Below are 16,295 nucleotides of genomic sequence, written 5' to 3' on the forward strand. Positions count from 1 at the left end.
GGCTGCCATTTCTTTGTTTTTACTTGGCTATATATAGCCATGGCATGTCTTATGAAAAAGTACATAAAGATATTCAAAATGTAGTCCCAAGTGTGCATTGTTTATTTATATATTCAATCTATATTATATATATGTTTGAGTATATTGTGAGTATGTTTCAATGATTAGCAAGAACGAAAGCAAGAAGGAACATGTTTGTTCCAACAATTGGTATCTAGAGCATTAAGAATATGGCTCCAAGAAGATTAATCACTATCCGTGATTATAGCAAGTAGCAAGAGCAAGAGCAAGAGCAAGGTGATCACCATAGTGATTACAAGAAAGTAGCAAGTTGAGAAAATAGCAAGAAGCAAGTAGTCACAATTTGTGATCAAAAGTATGAAGCAAGGTTGGTCACAAGTAGTGATCAAAAGTTAAAAAAAGCAAGAAGAATGAAAGAAAAGTGATCACTATTGGTGATCAAGAAAGAAGACCGACAAGGTGCCAAAGACCGAGAAAAGCACCTAGACCGAAAAGGTGCCTACCTAGACCGAGATAGGCGCCTAGACCGAGAGAGAAAGTAGACCGAGACCAAAAATGATGACCATGACCGGGTTGTCCGAGAAAGACCGATACCGTAGAAAGTCTAGACAAAAGACCGAAGAAAGTCTAGACCGAGAAAGAACAAAGGCCGAAGACCGGAGACCGAAGACTCAAGGCCAAAGATTGACTGAAAAAGGTGAACGAGACCGGCAGTTTACCTAAGAAAGAAGAAATGGTCGATTGCAACCTTATGCAATCAAAAGATCAAGACCGTTATGATTAATGACGAGACCGCATGATCGAAAGAGGCTCTATCAAAATTACGGGGGTGAATGTTGAGTAATTTTGAAGCCCTAACATTTTGGGAATCCAAGAGGCCCAAATGAAAGTCCAAGAAGAAGAATCAAATTTGTCCGTATATTTTATTTAGTATGGGTACGAGTTTATAAGTTATGTTAATGTTTTAATTAATGTCTAATTAGGAAGTGTTATTTTGAAGTAGTATGAGATAGTTGACCGAAATATTAGGAGAAGTGGAAGTGAGTCATAGGTGGAGTAAATGGTGATGTACGTGGAGTACTTGGAGTACATGGCTGCCATTTCTTTGTTTTTACTTGGCTCTATATAGCCATGTGTCACAATCCAACAATTTTATGGCCCAACCCACTAAGTTTATGGCCCAATATGTGAAAATCAAAGAAGGCCCAAGAACCTCATGGAAGTTCACTAGAACTTTTCCATGAGTTCTTCCATGGAATGGTATAGAATGTCCATGGAAATATCTAGATACATGAAGCTTCTAGTTCTTAGATCTTAGCCATCCATTGTATTTAATCCTAGCCATCTATTTTGTGATATGAGTAGTATAAATAGGGGTGGCCTCATTTGGCACACCACACCTCAAATCTCAAACATTCTCTCTTGTAAAGCATTCTCAAGCAATATAAGTATTTTTTTCAATTCCACTTGTTCTATAATATTTTCTCTTTTGGTTACTTGAATCATTATAAGGTCCGAGTAAGGCTGACTTAGTAGAGACTAAGTGCCGCACGTGAGCTTATTGAGATAAGTCCGTGACATTTGGTATCAGAGCAAGGTCGATTCAAGGAGATGGCAACCGAGACCGAGAAGAATGTGAGCGCAACAAGTGGTGTGATGGGTGATGAGACTCGTGGTCGGTTAGAGACTCGACAAGGAGCCAAGAAGAACCGAGGTATGTCCAAAGACTTTGTCGCAAACTTGGACAAGAGGATCATGGATGTAGAGACATCCATGGACGACGTGAAAGCAAAGGTCGAAGACGTCCACCAACGTTTGGATGGTTTGGACGGGGACTTTGACGAATTGAAAGATGATTGCAAGAGTGCAATCAACGTGCTAGATGTTGACATGCGACGTGAGATCCATGACTTAAGGGGTATGCTCATGGGTGAGATTACGAGGTTGCGAGGCGAAATGGAGGGGGAGGTCTCCACTATTCACCAACGCCTCGTGGATTTACAAACCAACATGAACTCTTGTTTGAGATTCATGGCTAGTGGGGGTGGCAACACTGGATGCAATGCTCTGAAGGTGGACATTCCCAAGCCGTCACCGTTCGTGGGGAAGCGGGAAGCCCGAGCGGTTGATGATTTTATATGGGAGATGGAACAATACTTGGAGGGAGTCAACATAGTGGATGATGCAATGAAGATCAAGACGGCAACTCGTTACCTGAAGGATACCGCAGCATTATGGTGGCGTCATCGATATGGAGATATCGAGAAAGGTACGGTTACTATTGATACTTGGGATGATTTCCTTACTGAACTTAAGAATCAATTCTACCCCAAGAATGCTCAAAAGGATGCGATGAGTCGTCTACGTAAATTACATCATTCCGGGACGATTCGGGAGTATATTAAAGAATTCACGAACCTTAGCCTGGAGGTCCCAGATATTCCCGATGATATTCTTCTCTTCTATTTTCTCGATGGTTTGCAACCTTGGGCTAAAACGGAGTTGGAGAGACGAGGAGTCCAAGACCTTGCCACCGCAATTGCTCAAGCGGAGGCACTAGTCGACCATGCTAATAGGAAAGATTCGTTCAAGTCAAAAGATAAGAAGGTGAGCCATGAGAAAGGTGGGGGAGATAAGCCCGCCCAATCAAGGAATGATAATACACGTAAGCCACCAACCGGGAATAACAAGAGCATAAAAACTTCTTACAAGAATGATGGATGTTTCATATGTGATGGACCGCATAGAGCCCGAGATTGTCCGAAGAAAGCTAGCCTTCATGCTATGGAAGCTCAAAAGGCGGGTCGTCAGGATGAGGAGCGGTGCATAGGATCAATGCATATCCTCAACGCAATCAAGGCCAAGACGGAGATACCCAAGGTAGTGGCTAAAGGACTCCAATTCGTAGATATTAACATTTGTGGATATCGGGTACGAGCTTTGGTGGATACGGGAGCAACTCATAACTTTATCTCCACCGATGAAGCCAAAAGGCTAGGACTTAAGGAAACAAAAGAGAGTGGCATGATGAAGACGGTGAACACGAGTGCCAGGCCGATTAGTGGGGTGGCTAAAGACGTATATGTGAAGATTGGAGAATGGGAAGGAATGATTGATCTCTCAGTCGTGCCTATGGACGACTTCAAGTTGGTACTTGGGATGGAGTTCCTAGATAAGGTACGCGGTTTTCCTATGCCGTTTGCTAATTCACTGTGTATCTTGGATGGTGAGAAGACTTGTATGGTGTCAACCGAACGTGGAAGCAAGAGTGCATCCAAGTCACTTTCGGCCATGCAATTCAAGAAGGGGTACAACAAGAATGAGACATGCTATTTAGCGGTAGCAAAGCAAGAGACGGTTGAAGATAAGGGAAAACTAGAGGTACCCAAGGAAATTGAGAAGGTCCTTGATGAGTTCAAGGATGTCATGCCCAAGGAGTTACCAAAGAAGTTACCACCTAGAAGGGAGGTTGACCATGCGATTGAGTTGGAGCTGGGATCAAAACCACCTTCCAAAGCCCCATACCGAATGCCACCACCCGAGTTAGAGGAGTTGCGAAGACAACTCAAGGAGTTGCTGGATGCGGGATACATCCGACCGTCAAAATCCCCGTATGGTGCTCCGGTGCTATTTCAAAGAAAGAAGGATGGGTCCTTGCGGATGTGTATAGATTACCGGGCACTCAACAAGGTAACTATCAAGAACAAATACCCAATCCCACTTATTGCTGATTTGTTCGATCAACTTGGGAAGGCGAGATACTTCTCCAAGTTAGACTTGAGATCGGGATATTATCAAGTCCGAATTGCCGAAGGAGATGAGGCTAAGACCACATGCGTGACGAGGTATGGCGCTTATGAATTCCTAGTCATGCCCTTTGGTTTAACCAATGCCCCTGCCACATTTTGTACTTTGATGAACAAATTATTCCACCCGTTCCTCGACAAGTTTGTCGTGGTGTACCTGGATGACATAGTCGTGTATAGCGATACCATGAAAGATCATGTGAGGCACTTGAAGCAAGTATTCCAAGTACTAAGGGACAACGAGTTGTATGTGAAGCTAGAGAAATGTTCATTCGGATTAGAGGAGGTGGATTTTCTTGGACATCGAATTAAAAATGGGAAGTTACTCATGGACGGGGCTAAGGTCAAGGCAATTCAAGAGTGGGAGGCACCAATGAAGGTGACTGATTTACGATCTTTTCTTGGTTTAGTAAACTACTATCGTCGTTTTATCAAGGGATACTCGACGAAAGCGGCTCCATTGACAGAATTGTTAAAGAAGAACAAAGCTTGGTTGTGGGATGAGAAATGTCAAGCAGCATTCGAAGAGTTGAAAGGAGCGGTCATGGAAGAACCGGTGTTGAGACTTCTGGATGTGACCATTCCGTTCGAGTTACACACAGACGCATCGGACTTTGCTATTGGAGGAGTTCTAATGCAAGAGGGTCACCCAATCGCGTTCGAAAGCCGAAAACTTAACGAGACGGAAAGGAAGTACACTGTGCAGGAGAAGGAGATGACGGCAGTGGTTCATTGTCTGAGGACATGGAGGCATTATCTTTTGGGATCAAGGTTCGTGATTAAGACGGATAATGTGGCAACGAGTTATTTTCAAACCCAAAAGAAGTTGAGTCCCAAACAAGCTCGTTGGCAAGACTTCCTAGCCGAATTTGACTATGTGTTGGAGTATAAGCCTGGGAAAGCCAATGTGGTAGCTGATGCCCTAAGTCGTAAGGCGGAGTTTGCAGCGATCACAAAACCACAATTCTTCCTTCAAGATCGTATAAAAGAGGGATTAGAGCATGATTCTATAGCCAAAAACCTTGTTGGATTGGCTCGAGATGGGAAAACGCGAAGGTTTTGGCTCAAGGGTGATCTATTATTCACCAAAGGAGACCGGTTATATGTGCCTAGGTGGGGTGATCTTAGACGGACAATCTTGAAGGAGTGTCATGATTCAAAGTGGGCTGGTCATCCAGGTATCAAGAGGACACTGGCATTAGTAGAAGGCACTTATTATTGGCCAAGGATGGAAGACGACGTAGAGACGTACGTGCGGACATGCCTAATATGCCAACAAGACAAGATAGAGCAACGCCAACCAGGAGGACTATTACAGCCGGTACCTACACCGAAAGGACCATGGAAGAGTGTTTCCATGGACTTCATTACTTGCTTACCCAAGTCGGAAGGGTGTGGGAGTATTATAGTCGTGGTAGACCGGTTTTCTAAGTATGGTACCTTCATAGCCGCATCATCCGAAGTTACCGCGGATGAAACCGCAAAACTATTTTTCAAGAATGTGGTGAAGTATTGGGGGATACCACATGTGATAGTAAGTGATCGAGATCCGAGGTTCACAGGGCGTTTTTGGACAGAGTTGTTCAAGATCATGGGGACGGACTTGAATTTCTCCACGAGTTTTCATCCCCAAACGGACGGACAAACAGAAAGGGTGAATGCACTATTGGAGCTCTATCTTCGACACTATGTAAGTGCAAATCAACATGATTGGGCTAAGCTCCTTGATATTGCTCAGTTCTCTTATAACATGCAAAGGAGTGAGTCCACGGGGAAGAGTCCTTTTGAGTTGGTGACAGGACGCCAACCTTTGACCCCAAATGCTTTGGCCGCTTCATATGATGGGAGCAGCCCAGCCGCTTATAGAACGATGAAGGAGTGGCACGAACAAGCCGACTTGGCCCGAGCATCACTAGATAAGGCGGCCAAGAAAATGAAGAAATGGGCGGATGAGAAAAGGCGACATGTTGAGTTCAAAGTTGGGGACCAAGTGATGGTGAAGCTTTTACCTCAACAATTCAAAACATTTAGGAAGGTGCACAAAGGATTGATCCGGAGATATGAAGGCCCATTCCCAGTAATTGGACGTGTTGGGAACGTATCTTATCGAGTCCAACTACCGCCCAAGTTAAAGATTCATCCAGTCTTCCACGTAAGTTTTCTAAAACCTTATCATGGAGACGAGGAAGAACCAGAACGAGGAGTTTCCAAACGAGCACCAATGGTAGTTGCGACTTCGTTTGATCGTGAGGTGGAAGATATCTTGTTACATCGAACGGTACGAAGACGAGGTGTGCCGAGCTATAGAGAATACCTAGTTAAGTGGCGTAACTTACCCGATAGTGAAGCAAGCTGGGAGGCCGAAGACCTATTGTGGCAGTTCACAGACAAAATCAAGAAGTATCACGAGGATCACACGACGAGGACGTCGTGAGCTTAGGTGGGGGAGAATGTCACAATCCAACAATTTTATGGCCCAACCCACTAAGTTTATGGCCCAATATGTGAAAATTAAAGAAGGCCCAAGAACCTCATGGAAGTTCACTAGAACTTTCCCATGAGTTCTTCCATGGAATGGTATAGAATGTCCATGGAAATATCTAGATACATGAAGCTTCTAGTTCTTAGATCTTAGCCATCCATTGTATTTAATCCTAGCCATCTATTTTGTGATATGAGTAGTATAAATAGGGGTGGCCTCATTTGGCACACCACACCTCAAATCTCAAACATTCTCTCTTGTAAAGCATTCTCAAGCAATATAAGTATTTTCTTCAATTCCACTTGTTCTATAATATTTTCTCTTTTGGTTACTTGAATCATTATAAGGTCCGAGTAAGGCTGACTTAGTAGAGACTAAGTGCCGCACGTGAGCTTATTGAGATAAGTCCGTGACACATGGCATGTCTTATGAAAAAGTACAGAAAGATATTCAAAATGTAGTCCCAAGTGTGCATTGTTTATTTATATATTCAATCTATATTTTATATATATATATATATATATATATATATATATATATATATATATATATATATATATATATATATATATATATATATATATATATATATATATATATATATATATATATATATATATATATATATATATATATATGTTTGAGTATATTGTGAGTATGTTTCAATGATTAGCAAGAAGGAAAGCAAGAAGGAACATGTTTGTTCCAACATGGGCCATCTAAGATTTGTCGATTTGAAATAAATGCCGATTTTTCACAACTAATATCCTTTCCTATCACCTTCGACAAGCGCGATGCCAAGATCTTGCAATAATCTTGTAAAAAACACCGATCAACGATATAGGTCTTTTAATCAAAGTTGGATTAGATACATTTGGAATTAAAGTTATAAAAGCGGAGCCTGACCCATTTGGAAGGCCGTCTGTTGTGAATGTATCTTGAATAGTCCTGATCAAATTTGATTTAAAAATGTCCCAATATGTTTTAATAAACAAGAAAGTAAACCCGCCAGGTCCCAGTGACTTACAACTGCTTCAGCCCAAACTGAATTACGTATTTCACTTTCAGACACCACAGATTCTAATTGAACTCGATCTTCAAAGATAACATAAGGTTGATATCTTCAAATTTGTATTTATAATAAACAAAGAAAGTATCATTTATCTGCTTAGGATTATCAACCCATGTCCCGTTCACCAAAATACCTCGAACCATATGTTGTTTGCGTCGTTGATTGATTAATCCATGGAAGAAATTGGAGTTTTCATCACCATCAATATTCCATTATATATTTTATTTTTGCATCAAATCTAATTCTTCACTTTTATTTAATGTATCCGATTCAAGCAAGATATCAAGGTGTTCAGCACGTTCAGCTACAGTGGATGTACCCGAATCTATGTTTCAATCGAATGCATTCATTCTATCTTTGAGTACACCTTTATGATTCCCATCTCCATTACGTTTATCAAAAATTCAAGTTTTACTATTCAACTTAAGCCTTTTAAGCTTAGAATGAAAGCTTTCCTGAGTAACATTCAATTCAGTGTTCATAAAAACATTTTTAAGGACGCCTTCTAAATCTGAATATTTCAACCAAGAATGGAAGAATTTAAATAGAGTTGGACCGAAATCCTGAATCGCATTATGTCACAACGGTGGGAATTGATTAGACAAGCCATGTTCCATTACTATTACTTGCAGATGTGGGTATGAATCTTGTTAGAAAGTTATCCCACATCGATCATGGGATAAAACAAATCTATGCATATAAGTTTAAGGGGAAGTCTCTCTATCACCAATTGGTTTTAAAAATGATAAACTCTTGGGCTTATATGTTGGACATTTTGTTGGGCCATACGATTTATTAATTCCATCATGGTATCAGAGCTCACGTCTTGAGTTAGGCCGCTGTTGTGCTGCCATCTCTACAGCGAGTCCGAGTCAGGCCCCCATGTGTGTGCTACCATCGCTACAAAGAGATCAAGTCAGGCTGCTGTCGTGCCGCCATCTCTACTACAGTTCCACGCCTCGATGTGAGGGGCGTGTGGGCTTATATGTTGGACATGTTGTTGGGCTATACGATTTATTAATTCTATCAAATCTAAAAGATCTTGTGACAACAAAAATCTATCAATGAGGCTCATTTTAGTGCCACTTCTATTCATCCATGAGTATTCTTTACCACCTAAGGGTAGATCAACCAAACCCGAAATTATAATAAAAGTATTGAAACTATTAGAATTATTGTGATTAAAAATCATACCATATCTTTCTCCTTCGATTCTAACCTTATTGAAGTCACCAAAAGTAACATAATTCCCCTCACGAGCATCCATGAAAATCAAAATCTTGTGCTACAAATTTGCTTTTGCCTGCGTTTCTTGTGGTGCATACATATTTAACATGGATACATGAGAAATTGCATTACACCATCTTCCTTTAACCATAAGGAACTATCATCACACCACATACTTTCTTTCTTAAAATAAAATAGATCCCATATAGATAAAAACTTGACATTTCTATAGATAAACATGTGGCATAATCGAAACTATAGTTTTCCCACATTGCTTTAATTCTTAAAAATTTAATATGGGTCATTTTAGTCTCTTGAATCCCTAGAAATAGCACATTCTTGAATCGACATAAGTTTTTTTATCCACACATGTTTCATTCTTTCCTTCCCCTTATGTTAATTGAAAGAACCTTCATCAAAAAAAAAATTATAGTTTGTCTCCTGATTTGAATAACTCAGAGAATGATTTTAAACATTCATTCTCCTTGTAACCCAATTTGACACCCAATTCAACCATCTTCTTGACTTCAAAATGAACTGAAGTACCACATGAGTTTAAGGAAACTTCCTTAAGTAATTCATAACCAGGGGGTTTGCTTGGATCATAAGATTGAGTCTCTTCAATATCAGAATCCACATCTACATGCCCCGCGTTACCAATATGGAAATCATATCCATTATCATGAATATCTTCCTGATTCAAATCAACATCATTTTATTGAATATTTTCAACCCTGCATTCATCCACGCTTAACTGATCCATATCTTTGTGATCTTTATCTTTATCATCATAATCAACATTATCATCATTCAGGGGAATACTCCATGATCCAAATTCAAAGACATTAATATCATAATAAACCCCTTTGATCTCAACCACCAGTGAATCAGAAATAAGTTCCTCACGTTTAGTAAGAATACATAATCTATCCAAACTTAACGCCTTAGAATGACCATTTTTAAAAAACATGAACTTCCATAGTGATGATGCCACTTTAATATAAGAAGGAGATTTCCAAGCACAACAAGGAAGTCCAGATATTTCATTAAAGTCAAACGTTCGTCAACCACAAAATTATCCTTATATTGTTTAACAACCGAAAACAAAGAGGATAGAAACGTATTTTATTGAAACTCCTTGCATGATTTTTCATTAAGAAAACGTAACCACAACCATTTACCACCAACATGATGGATAAAAACCTTATCGAATCCTTCCTCCATACAAACATGAGATAAACTTCACGTAGTTTCAATATCATTGATTTTAACCAAAAGTATTTCCATAGGATTCGAAACATCATGTAAATCATCCTCTTCCAAAGTGATGTTCTGTGTTTACTGAGGATATTCTTTGATTCGCTTACACAATCGAAGCATAAGAACTCTCCTTGTTGATGCACAAATCATTGTTAATATTTACTGGTGTATATACTTTCTGAGATAAAGGCACTTCAACATTATGATTTTATTAAATTTTGGATGGTTAGATTGCTTTTGAAAATTAGAGACAGAAGCTAATAATTGGTTATTACCAATCCAAATGGCTGATAATAATATGGCTACTCTTTCTTTATCCACGACATTTTGAAATCGAAGGAATCCAAATCTCTTCCCATTCTTTGCCTTTTTGAATGCGGTGAAAGCATCCACTATATCTCCATAAGATTTTTAGATTCCCCACAATCCTTTAGCGCTAAGACTGCCTGGAAAGTTATGAACATAATATGTGATAGTATGTCCATCCACATAATTGAAATTAAACTTCCGAGTCTCCTTCTATTGTACTTTAGACTTGAATTCGATTATGTACCAACCATTATCATCAATGTGTTGAAACTTATATCCACCCATGATCGGAATTGATCACCGGTGAATGAATTGATCGGAATTGTGAATTTGAAACTGAGGGTGTCCACCGATTAAGGATGATAGGCATGGTTTAAATGATGCATGGTCCATTCTCTAACACGTCCAACATCCCTTGCTCAGAAGAAAATTTAAAGAAGAAAAAACCTTTCGTGTTCACCATGACCTTCTCCACGCCAAATTTTCTCCAAACGTTTATAACATAATTTTGGACCACATAGAAAGCAATGTTGGAGCTAATCGGTTAATTGTGTCCCACATCGAAAAATGAAAGAAACAGATGTATGCATATAAGCCTAGGTGAACCTCCCTCTATCACCAGTTGGTTTTAGAATACAAATGGACTAATGGGCATATATATTGTACATTTTGTTGGGCCTAAATCAATCCAACAAATGGTATCAAAGCTACAGTTATAGCCCAGATGTGTGGACAACGCAGAGTAGTAACAGAGGTTTATACCGAGATGGCTGTGGACGTGATCGGGCAAAAGGGTCGAGGCTCCAAGAAAATTCGAGATTGTATTCAACGTGTCTGTGGGGTGGCAAAAGGGTCGGGGCTCCAAGAAAATTTGAGATGGTATTCAACGTGTCTATGGGGTAGAATGACTGATTAAGGGGGTCATTATTGGAGCTAATCGGTTAATTGTACCCCACATCTAAAAATGAAAGAAACAAATGTATGCATATAAGCCTAGGGGGAACCTCCCTCTATTACTAATTGGTTTTAGAGTACTAAGAGACTCATGGGCATATATATTATACATGTTGTTGGGCCTAAATTGATCCTAGAAGCCACACGTCTGCCCAAGAAGTAATTGTTTGTACACTTTTTTGGTGTAATCCTAATGTTGATTAGGATTAGGTTGACTCATGAATTAATGATGGATTAGAGTGTAGTTAGCTATGATTAAGGGTGAGGGAGGTGTTTTGATTATTTGGTGGCGGTTCCCCGAAGGTAGTGGGATTATGATCTCACTTTACGCCTTTAAGGTATTTTCTACCATTGTATTGAGTTTTATGAGTTTAGATGTATGAGTGATTGATGAGATGCCCTTATGTTGGAATAAACATCTCTTTTTATCAGTGTTGTAAAATTCGGCCGAGTTGACCGATGCGTCGGCCGGTGCGACATGTTTTTGGGTTTCCTGTCCCGTTTTTTCTGAAAACGACTCAAAAGATTGTCAAAGCTACAAATTCGGTCAAATTCTGTCAAATATGGTCAAAGTTGGTCAAAATCGTGCAAAATCGTGCAAAATCAGTCAAAGTTTCGTCAAGATCTGATATGTTTTAACATTAGGGTTTGTTTTTATGTTTTGGGCCGCTCTTTTCTCTGTGTCCTTGTTGATTAAGACTTGGTAACATTAATTGAGTTTGAAGTTTGATTTTTTTTAATATCTCAAGTTCTTATTTAAGAAATTGATGGTATAAAATCATCTATTTTTTATATATATAAATATATATTTAAGAAATGATGAATAAAGTCAACAACAGTCAACGTATGATGCGTCCATGATGCGTCCCCGACTCGGCCGACGCGTCCTTTCTATGTCTCAACCGATGCGTCCCCGATTTGTGACTTTTACAACCTTGCTTTTTATAGTGTTATTAGGGAGCTGGTCCCTGGTTTTGAAGTCTTGACCAATCTCCAAGGTGACTATGGAGATATTGGTCAACTTTCCTTAAATGGGTGATGGCGCTACAGTGCTCAAGGAAAGTCATATAGATGCCTTCCTCTTTTACCTTGGTGGTGCCGAATACTGTTTGTAGAGAATATTTTCCATATCTCTTTGTTCCATGTAGTCATGTGATGTAGTGGCAGTCCTTCGGTACTGGTACCTAGGATGTCTTCGTTATCTATTGCCTTCGGGCAATTGTTTTATGCCTTATGGAATTAACTCAAGATATTGGGTACACTATTAAGCCCCCCAGTTTAAATTTACGGAGTATATTTCTTAATTTGCTTCGTGAAATTAAACTCCATTAGCTCTTCTATGTTTCATTTGATTTATCGAAACCACCTTCGGTAATACACTTTATTTTCTCTTTGCGTTTTTTGCTTGATTCCTTTGGGTAGTGTAATGATCTTGTTAGGATATATTGTGTAACCCTTTTTGTGTATAATCCTTTTTTGTCATATGATTATGATCATATTTTATTTAGGATTTGTATTTTTATTTTTTTGCATTTTCGGGAAATGCAGTGAGCTTTATTTAAATGTTAATCTATTTGATTAGACATCTCTTTAGCAGCTATAATTTTTGTCTTTAGCAGAATTACCCATTTACCCCTAGCGAATCTTTGGTCCGTCTCTCTCTATTTCGGAGCATTTTGGTCTTTTTCCTTTTGACGTTGACGATTTTGTAGGTTGATTGGACGGTTACGTTGTAAGGTTTAATTGCATTGATTTAAGTTTTTATTTTCTCTTATTTCAAACTTTGTTTCTCCATCCTTCTACCGGTGAAAACACTTGTTATTCTTTCGAAATCAGGTATACATCCCTCTTCTTTTATCTTTTTCTTTTCTTGATTTTTGTTGAATGGCGAAGCAAGGCCTTCGATCTACCTTTTCATCTGTTACTTTTGATCAATGTGCTCAACTGATAGATGATGGAATTTAACAAGTTTCTTAACAACATGTTCATGTAGTTTACATAATCATAAAACCAATTTTAAGATAGTTAATCCAAGCGGAAGCATTATTAGAACAAGTATATTTGTAAGGCCATTTTGTCAAATTCCATATACATATCAAGTCATGAATCATGCTTACATATAAAATAAGTGAAGAAGGAAGAAAATAATACCTCCTCAACTTAATTGAGGGTGAGTTTGTAGAGGAAGAAGATGATGAAACAATGGAGCCTCAAATGGATGAAACCTCAAGAGATTATACCCCAAACTTGTCACCAACACTTTGCACTTTGGTTAGGATTTGATTACACTTGAAAATGAGCTTTCAAACAAACTCAAAATCACCTTCTTGACCTCCAAAGAATTCGGCCAGAATTGCAAAAGGAAGAAGGAGAGCTTGTTTTTCTTATTACTTGATGTTTGAAAAATGCATGTGTATGTTCTTTTGGTCAAGCAACAAATACATAAGGTGTTGTGCATATTGAAACTCACAAAACAAGCATGGGTGGACATCTTGAAGCTCACAAAAACCGTCCCCCATGTTTTTTTTTATAAAATTGAAGCCTTTTAATTTTATAAAACTTGTTCCATTTTAATTACATTTATTTGTTACTTGTTCTATTTTAATTACCCTCTTATAAAACCTTTTATAAAATGTATCACAACACAATTATTTAATCTTATAAATAATCAATTTCAAATCATATAAATTATCCAATTAATTTATCTCAAGTAATAATATTTTAGAAAACCGATTTTCTAAAGTCCAAGTATCGCGTATTTATTTAACGACCCAATCGTTAAGATTAAATACATATAAGGTGTTGGTAAGTTTGTTATTGGGTATGACCCGACTTGGATCATAACACGTTAGCCACATTAATTTAATATGTCTCTCGGGCATATGAAATGCCTTCAATAGAAACCCTAGGTTTGTCTGATGGTGATATTATTTCACCAGAATCTGGTAAAACGATTCTCCAACCCCCAAACGGTTATGTTGGTGTTTATTACCAAATTTTTACTGAATGCAATGTTAGAATCCCTGTTTCTCGCTTCTATCTTGATGTTTTAAACCACTTTAAAGTGCATCTTTCCATCTTCCACCCTTTAGCAACTAAGAAGGTCATGGCCTTTGAGGTTATGTGTAGGGGTTATGGTGATCAACTGTCGGTTGATTTATTTCATTGTTTTTTCAATCTTTGTGATGTTGATAATTGGTTAGCCGTTGGTAAACGTCGAAAGAAGGGTGGTAGAATCTCTTATACCCCTATTTGTTTTTCTTCTCAATGTTTTGAGATTCGAGGTTAGAAGAACAAGTTCATTTTTATGAAGAAATATTTTTTCTTTCCTGCTGATTACCCTTCCCTTTTTGACTCAAAGAATCAAGAAATCCCCAAGGTAGGGATCCTGTGCCTGAGAGTGCGAAAGATCTTCCACTTTTCAGTAGGATTTGTCACCATCCTTTCATTGCTTTAACTTATCCTGATTCTATTCTCTTTAAGCTTGGAATGTCCCCTTCTTGGGAGAAAGGAAGACCGAATCCAGTATTCTTATTTGGGGATAAGGGTAGGTTTAATCTAATTTTTAGGATTTTATAATGTTCGTGCATGTTTTGCTATGCTTATTTGCACTTTTTCTTTTGCAGAGATGGCCTTGAGGAATGTTTTAAAGAATTTTGGTGTAAAGGAGATGACAATTGCTGCTCGTGCTGCTATAACCATTGTGAAGGATGTCTGTTCCCCTTCTGTCTCTGGCAATGCAGAGATTCAAAGCAAACTCAAGTCGACTACAGCTTCATCAGCTTTCCCCAAGGATCAGGGTAAAGCTCAAGTTTCTTTGGATCATCAAACGATGGACTTGGATGCCCTGCCTGATTCTCCTCCTGAAAAGAGGATTCAGATTAGGGCTTCCAAATTTTTAAAGGTGTCTAAGATGAAGAGAGAAGTTGATCAATCCCCTTCTTCCAAGAAAGCCAAATTATCTCTTGATGATGCTAATGATTCAGGTCACTGTAAAGCTTCGGATGAAAATACCATTTCAGGTATTCTTTCCTTCCTCATGTCCTTTGTATTCTTTATCACCCATATTTTTTCCTTTTGATTTTTATTATTCAATGTGTGCTTTCTTTGTTTGTAGAGCCTTTGCCTATCATCCCCACTACTGGCACGTGTCATGCCAAAGTGGCTAGTCTTGTTTCTGATGAGCTTGAATCTGCTTTTGCTTATCCCCAGAGATTTATGGAGGAATGTGCCATTCAGAACTACAAGTCTACAGTGATGCATCATCTTTTACTTTCATGTTATGAGAAGTCTAGGGATGATGTTATAGCATTAGAGACTGAAGCCCATGGCTTAAAGCTCGTTAACTCTTCTAATGCCGAGCTTATTAAGCAATTGCAGCTTCAAATCCTGATGACCCCCTCTTTGGAGGAAGATCTAAAAGTAGCAAGGGATGAGATCACAAGGTTGCAGACATTGGAAAGGCAGGGTAGGGAAGGTTTGGCGGAGATGGGTGTGAAGCTGGAGGCTGAAAGGGGGATGAATGAGGTTCTTAGGTCTGATTACAAACGAGTAGTTTCATAGGTGATTCCTTACATCTGTAAGCAGTTGGTGGATAGTAAGGAGCTAAGCGATTATCTTGCTGGCATAATTTTTGCATCGAGGCAACATGAGCAATGTCTGCTCCTCAAGGAGCTTGTAGCCAAAGGTATTATCCAGCTTTCTGATTTCGAAGAATATACTGACCAAGCTGGTGCCTTAGTAGATGCTGCCTGTGACAAGTTGCTCAATGCTCAATTCAACTATGTTGCTGTTGTTGCTGCTCACCAGGATGCGAAGCCAGTGGATTTGCTCAAGTTTGCGACTGAGGGTACCCAACCTCAACCCTAATTCTCCAATCATTTGGTAATCATGGTTTTCTTTTGTTAGATGTTTGTGATGGTGGCTGTAGTGCCAGTAATTTAAACAATCTTAGTCTTTTTATGACCTGTTATGTCCCTTGAACAATCATAATGATTTGGAGGCGTGCGTGCCTTTTTGGTTGTGTAATGGCTTATAGGCCTTGTTAAATATTTGCTATCTGGCCTTTGTGCCTTCTGAACAATGTAGTTACGCTTGTAGCTTAGTATGTTATTCTAGTTCCTGAATAATTCAGTATGTTGTATGTCATATTTGATCATGTTAT

Source organism: Rutidosis leptorrhynchoides, chromosome 11 (genome assembly GCF_046630445.1).
Source record: "Rutidosis leptorrhynchoides isolate AG116_Rl617_1_P2 chromosome 11, CSIRO_AGI_Rlap_v1, whole genome shotgun sequence".
Classification (NCBI taxonomy): Eukaryota; Viridiplantae; Streptophyta; class Magnoliopsida; order Asterales; family Asteraceae; genus Rutidosis; species Rutidosis leptorrhynchoides.